The sequence below is a fragment of the Aotus nancymaae genome, unplaced genomic scaffold (assembly GCF_030222135.1).
Source record: "Aotus nancymaae isolate 86718 unplaced genomic scaffold, 86718_ANA_hifiasm-v0.15.2.pri h1tg000033l, whole genome shotgun sequence".
In the NCBI taxonomy this organism is placed as follows: domain Eukaryota; kingdom Metazoa; phylum Chordata; class Mammalia; order Primates; family Aotidae; genus Aotus; species Aotus nancymaae.
Window position 1 is genome coordinate 45262960 of NW_026988447.1, and position 8028 is coordinate 45270987.

An 8028-nucleotide genomic window follows, 5' to 3' on the forward strand; every position below is an offset into this window, starting at 1 on the left:
CTGTAATCCCAGCACTTTGGGAGGCCAAGACAGGTGGATCATGAGGTCAGGTGTTCAAAATCAGCCTAGCCAACATAGTGAAAACCTGTCTCTACTAAATATACAAATTTTTTTTAAAAAATTAGCTGGGCATGGTGGTGGGTGCCTGTAATCCCAGCTACTTGAGAGTCTAAGGCAAGAGAATTGCTTGAACCTGGGAGGCAGAGGTTGCAGTGAGCTGAGATCACACCACTGCACTCCAGCCTGGGTAACAGAGCAAGACTCCATCTCAAAAAAAAAAAAAGGATCCAAACCATTTGATGATTTATCTTTTTTGTTTTCATTTTTTGCCATGCTACATCATACTTTATTTGTTTTAGAACACAACAGTGGGTTGTGTCCTGATATACAAACAGAGAGTTAAATATAAATATTAGCAACACAACTTAGGTGAATTTCACATTCCATACTGTCATTATTATTAATGCTTGATGATCACACTGCTAGGGGCACTATTATTCATAATCAGACCGTACATTTATGTACATAATGTTTTATACAATTTGGAGAGTCTTTTCACATTTTAAATCTAAATTTAGAGTAGGTTACAAAAAACATAGAGAAGTAAACTTGATTACGTGTTTTTGCTTATTTCCAATTTTAACCATATCTGTTGATTGGTTAAATCAACAGATACGGTTAAAACAACAGATTGGTTAAATCTGTTGCTGCTCTTATAGGAAAAGGGCCAATCACAGTGAGTGACACATGGCACGTGTTCTGAAAACATTGAAAAAATAAATAAGTGGAAGCTAATTTAGCCTGTAAGAAAGCTCTATTCCTATTCTAAACAGAGCACTTCTCTGATCATTTTAAATTAACTTACCACTCTGCCATCTTCTAATCCTCTTTGCCTTTCTCTTTCTCATTCTTTTATTGAAAATTGTTTTTATTTTCTTATTATAAAATTAAAGGATGGATTATAAGTCAGTCCTTTCTGTGTGTAGTACCTCTAAGAGGTACTATATTTATACAGATGGCTTTAGTGTTTGCAAAATACAGACGAGGAAGAAAATAAAACTAGGAGTTCAACACCACCCGGGTAACATGGTGAAACTGTCTCTGAAAACAAAAACAGAAAGCTCCAGGCTATGATCACACAGGCAAATATACAGGGAAAGTAAGCTGAAAGAACAGGAATGTGTCAGACCACAATTTCAGGGCTGGGGGCAGGCCTGGACTCTGATCCTTCTTTACCATCTCTGTAACCATCATCTTTTGTTGCAGGTAGGATTGGGGTTGGCTTCAAGTTTCTCTCCTATAGATCTGACTGGCTCTGCATTACAGAAGCAGAGGGCTGGGCAAACACCTGGTAGGGGGGCATCCTGGAAAGGGCCTAGTCATCTGTGAAACTCTGGGGGTCCACATCACTGGACAAAGGTAGCCAGGCATTCTGACTTTTATGGACTCAAGGCACTTTTGCCTTCATAAGCTCCTTTCCTCCATTAAATAAATACATTAAAAGAGAAAATAAGACTAATCTTTAGTCCCATCATCTAAGGTAGCCACTGATAGAATTGTTTAGATCTTTCTCTCCCTCCCTTGATTTTTTTTCTTTAAAAATGAGACTATAGTGAAAGATTTGTTTCTGAAACATGTTTTAGTAGGCATATTATGAATATTTTCCCAAGTAAACTTTTATCTGTAGAGTATCCACTTATATAACTGTATCAATATTTATTTACCAATTCTCTGTTTGAGACATTTAAGTTAAATTCAGTCTTTTACTATCAAGAACAACGCAGCAACAAACATACTGTATTCAAATGTTTGGGAACATTCACTTTCTTTTTTTTCCTTGAGGCAAATTCCAGAAAGTATAGTATCCAGTTATATAGCTGTATAAAAATTTATTTACCAGTTTACTTACCAGGCACTGGCTGCCTTTGTTCTGGACTATATTTCCAAAATATTTATAAAATAAACACCTTTGGAAGATAAAAGTAATGTTTCTTTCTGTGAGTAAAGAGCACAATTGCTTACAACCTTGGAAGATAGTGTCACCCTTTGTTGCAAAGGCAGACACATTTATTGTTCAATGTAAAATATCCAGATTCCCTAAGACCAGGATTCCTCTCTGGTAACCCAACTCACCATATAGCTAAGTGCCACCTGGCTCTATTTGCATGAAACTGTGGAAATTTGGGAACTAGTCCAGTTTATCAACAAATGCTGATACAGTGGCTAAGCTTTTGCTTTGAGCAATAAAGTCCTTTTTCTTTGACATAAAAGTCTTATCTCCTTTGTCAGTTTGCATGAAACAATGATAGACTAAATTACTAGCTTGCACGTAGGGTAGTCTCAGACTCTTCACAGTTCTTGACAACTGCCTTTGTTTTTATACTTGGTCTTTGCGTTCTCAGGAGCCAGTTCTCAAACATGTCTCGAGTATTTTCCTACTTAAAATGAAACTTTCTCTCCCCTTCCCCCTCAAAGAATATATAATATATTCTCTTAAAAACAACAACAACAACAACAACTCAATATTATGAGTATGTTTCAAACAAATACTAAAATAGAGAGAACATAATGATGAACCCCTTAACCATTACAGCCGCTTCTGTAACATTGAATAGATGGTCAATTCTATTTTCTCTATATTCACAGTTACTACCCCACCCTCGGATAAATTTGAAGAATGTACAAGTTGCCTAGGAAAGGCAAGATAAATTATTAATTTATTTACCTATTTTCAGAATACTGAGGACTCTTTCTGAGGCGATTTTATTGTTCATCACCATTAGACCCCCACAGCTTGCTCATCTTTTCAACCCAGTCTTCAACAGGCCTTGCTCTGGCACAGTTTCCAGTCCTGGCCAAATTTATTGACTTGGGATTGACATTTGAAATATTCTTCATCTCCTTTGCTGTGGACTGAATTGTGTCCCCATAAATTCATATGTTGAACTCCTAACCCCCAATGTGACTGCATTTGGAGATAGGGCCTTAGGAGGTAATTAACATTAAATGAGGTCATAAGGGTAGGGTTCTGTTACAATAGGATTAGTGCCCCTGTAAAAAGAGATGCCAGAGAGCTTGCTGTCTCTCTCCACACGTGCCCAAAGAAGAGGTCATGTGAACACACCGCAAGCCATGAAAAGAGGCCTTAGAGTGAAACCTACTTGCTGGCACCTTGCTCACAAACTTCCCAGCCATCAAAACTGTGAGAAATAAACACCTGTTGTTTACACCCAATCTATGGTATTTCCTTATGGCAACTCAAGAAGACTAAGACACCTATTTATGCTACAGATGCTTATTAAGGATTTTATTTGCTTTTCTTATTGACCTATTTGATTTCAGAGGCTGTGTGGAGGGATTTGGCTTAAGCAGCTATTAATATCTATTAGGCATCTGGAAGTCCAGGCAATATATTGGAAAATATTCCCTTAGGGAACCACCAATACTTCTATTATTCAAGATATCATTACCAAACCTGGTTCAATTTAAGACTATTAAAAAATATTCCAGAAAACAAAAACTTATTTTATTTCTATGTAATAGTTAATTTTACTTTCTTTATTATAAATTATAATTCATTAAAGGACAGTGAAATACCTTTTCATCCATGGGCTCAGGGTAACTCACACCTACCCTTCTAAGCAAAGTTGATAGCAAAAGTTTTTATTTATTTAGAAGCAAAGAGCATCCACTATCTCAATGACACCATTTAAAATCAGCATTGTGGTTAAGAGTGTGGTTTCTTGAGTCAGATTCCCTGAGTTCAAATCACATTTCTTAGGTAAGTTTAATCTAAAACCTTAAATATATTTCAAATTTTAATAATTTTCTCTTTTCTTAGAAGCACTCAAGTAAAATTCAAAAAATTTTGGTATACATTACCAAAAAAAATGTGCCACCAACTAGTTTTTTTAGAGTAAGAAAATATACTATAAGAAGTACCTAGAATAGTTCTTGGCCTGGAGTAAACTTCAATAAGTATTTGTTGAATGAGTGAATAAAAATTGCATAACTAAAATGATCATTAAAACCAATAAAATAATATAACTGATATTATCTCTTCCTATTTGGAATAAAAAATAGGGGATCTTGAATCTTCTGCATTTGCTTTCTGAAGCTTCAGAGGTACAAATATATCTGGTATTTGCCATAAATTTATTGGTCTGAGTTTACAAGGCTAATCTGGAGGCTAATTATTTCCTCTGGGCTCATAATTCCTTCTAGAGCTAATGCTCCTTGCTTCAGTTCATCTAAGCATCCATTATACCCAGTGTGACATCTTTTTTCTGACCACAGATGTGGTTTTTTTCCCACAACTCTCCATGCCAGCTACGTGTCCAATAATTCAATTCAGCGTTTACACTATCAGAAATTAGTACAGACCCCACAGGTTAAGGGCTCAGTTCCACAAAACTGCCCCCACTTCAGAGGCCAGTTGCAAGTCCAGTGACCACTCATACTTCTGACGAACAGGCTACAAATTCAGAGGTTACCACAACCCCCTCTTCAGGTTTGGTAATTCATGAGAAGGACTCACGGAACTCAGGAAACACTTATGTTGACAGTTTGTTATTAAGGGTACAACTCAGGAACAGCCAGATGAAAAAAATCCAAAGGGCAAGGCATGGGATGAGGGGAGGAGCACTTTCACACACGTTCTTGCCCTTAACAAACCTGCTATCTTCCTAGCACATCAATGTGTTACCAACCTGGAAGCTTTCCAAATCTCCTTGCTCAAGAGTATTTACATCCATACAGAACCCAATAAACTAAAAGTTTTTCACAAGACTATTTATAACCCAATCTCCAGCCCCATCTCCTTCCTAGAGACCAGGAATGGGTCTGAAGGTTCCTACCTTCTAATCACAAATTTGCTCTTTCGGGTGGCCCCCACCCTGAAGCTCTCCTTGGACTCCACCCTAACAGACTTCATTAGCAAAAACTTAGGTATGGTCCAGAGGACTTTATAGCTAAAATAACAAAAGATAGTCATTCGTATCATTTAAGAAATTTCAAGGGTATCAAGAGCTCTGTGCCAGGAACCAGAGACAAAGAGTATATTTCTTATTATATCACACCCAGTTGTAACAGCCCAGTGGATATTTTTTTGCCTGTTGCCTAGACAAAGCCAATTTATCAAGACAGGGAAATTGTAATAGAGAAAGGATTTATTTCAGGCACAAGATCAGATGAATCAGTTTATTGATCTGGGTGGTGCCAGCAGGTACATCAAATGCAGGATCTGTAAAATATCTCCTCTTGGGTTTTACAGTAGTGATGTTATCCCTAGGAACAACTGGGGAGGTTTCGCATCTTGGCATCTTGGGCTGCATGATTCCTAAACCATAATTTCTAATTTTGTGGATAATTTATTAGTTCTACAGAGGCAGTCTGGTCCCCAGGTAGGAGGGGGTTTGTTTTGAGGAAGGGTTGTATGTTAGATTGTTTTCATGCTGCCGTTAAAGACATACCTGACTCTGGGAAGTAAAAGAAGTTTAATTGGACTTACAGTTCCACATGGCTGGGGAGGCTTCAGAACCACGGCAGGAGGTGAAAGGTATTTCTTACTTCGTGGCGGCAGGAAAATGAGAAAGATGCAAAAGTGGAAACCCCTGATAAAACCATCAGATTTCATGAGACTTATTCACTACCACAAGAACAGTATGGGGGAAGCCACCCCCATCATTCAAATTATTTCCCACTGGGTCACTCCTATAACATGTGGGAATTATGGGAGTACAATTCAAGATGAGATTTGGGTGAGGACACAACCAAACCATATCAGGTTGTTATCATCTTTGTTTCAAAGTTAAACTATAAACTAAATTCTTCCCAAAGTTAGCTTGGCCTACACCCCGGAGTGAACAAGGTCAGCTTGGAGATTGGAAGCAAGATGGAGTCAGTTGGGTCAGATCTCTTTCACTGTCAGTTTTCTCAGTTAAAATTTTTGTAAAGGCAGTTTCAAATTTTTGGCCTCCTTGTCTAAATTGCTGTCCTCTGTGTGGCTGCCATGCCCTAAATCTGCAGGCTTGTTTTTATTCACTAATACCATTGTTTAAGTAGTTAAATAAAGCATTTAAACATCACTGAAATTATGAAATAATACAGAGAGTAAGATTTAAAGATATATAGAATCTACATAGCATTAATTGCCTAAACCATTAACATTTAACTATTATAAATCATCCATTGACATATCCTGGTTTCTACGAAACTTTAATAGATTTAAACTTAATGGAATTTTTCTTCATTTTCCTGGGATCGTTAGTTGCTCTTTTTAATTTAGAAGTTTCTGCTTTACAACTTTCAACACTTAATGTCTATTTTATGTTTAGAGTTAAAATATGTCATTGATCATTGTTTCTTACTGATCTTGGGGCTTTTTCCTCTGTACTTCTGAACAATTCTCTGAATATTCAGGGTTCCTTCATCTTTATTCTTCAATTTCCAGTAGTTAACAACAGTAATAAATAAACAGCAAACAAAACAAAACAAAGAACCCCAGATCATACACACTATATTTTGAATAATATGATCTTCCATGACTATTCTTTTCCAATGAAAATATTTTCCTCTACCTGATCACTTTTTTTTTTTTTGCCTTAGCTCTTTGCCCTTTGGAGTCAATATTTGAACTTATTTCTATTTTAAATTGAAAAGTTGACCTTTCAATTTATGTACAACTCCCGTGAATTCAAAATTAGATAACTCTGTACCCTAAGGAGCTTAGTGCAAGAAATTAAACACGGCTGGGCTCAGTAGCTCACACCTGCAATCCTGGCACTTTAAGAGGCTGAAGCAGGTGGATCCCTTGAGTCCAGGAGTTTGAGACCAGCCTGTACAACATGGTGAAACCCCATCTCTACTAAAAAGACACACACAAAAAAAAATTAGCTGAGCATGGTGACATGCACCTGTAGTCCCAGCTACTGTGGTCGCAGCTACTCAGGAGGCTGAGGTGGAAGGATCTCTTGAGTCTGGAAGGCTGAGGCTGTAGTGAGCCATAATTGCACCACCACACTTCAGCCTGTGTGACAGAGGGAGAACTCAAAAAAGAAAGGAAAAAAGAAAAAGAAAAAAAACCAGGATATAAGAAATGTAACATCTTAACAAATTTAAATAAATTTATATTTTAAAAGTCAAAACAATAAATTTATGATAAAATTCCTGTGAGAATAATGAATAATTTATAGATTATTTTTCAGGAACAAGTTGATTATCATCATATTTAACTTACCTGAAAATCAGGGAATAAGGAAAAAGTAAAAAAAGCTTGCTATTCCATAATAGAGAAATGATTAAGTTGTGAACCTCGAAAATCTGAGACAGGTCTCAGTTAATTTAGAAAGTTTATTTTTCCAAGGTTGAGGATGCACGCCTGTGACACAGTCTCAGGAGGTCCCAACAACATGTGCCCAAGGTGGTCAGAGCACAGTTTGATTTTATACATTTTAGGAAGGCATGAGACATCAATCAACATATGTAGGACAAACATTGGTTCAGTCTGAAAAAGTCAGGACAACTTGAAGCAGGGAGGGAGTTTCCAGGTAATAGGTAGATAAGAGACAAATGGTTGTATTCGTTGGACTTTCTGATTAGACTCTACAAATGAGGCAATCAGATATGCAGTTATCTCCGTGAACAAAGGGGTGACTTTGAATAGAATGGGAGGCAGGTTTGCCCTAAATAGTTTCCAGCTTGACTTTTCCCTTTAGGTTAGTGATTTCAGGGCCCTAAGTTTATTTTCCTTTCACTAAGAAAATTTGGTCCATTCAAAATTTTCAAATACTATTTGACTATTTAAAGTAATTAGAGCAATGTGTATGAACTGATGGAATAGTCAGAGATGTTTGCATAAATGCAAAATAAAAAAATTAGGAGAGGTATATATAATACAATATTTGTTTTAATATTAAATATTTAATTTATAAACTATATAAATATATTTTAAAAAGAAAAGAAAAATGTATTGTGTATTAGTATATATATTTGTATATACACATACATATTGTATATATACTCTACTTA

General features: G+C 36.4%; 1 protein-coding gene across 2 annotated transcripts in view; it reads left to right on the forward strand.

Annotated features, from left to right (window-relative positions):
• Positions 1 to 8028, forward strand: part of TNIP3 (TNFAIP3 interacting protein 3) — a 107296-nt gene that overhangs the window by 17780 nt on the left and 81488 nt on the right. The window lies entirely within an intron of this gene.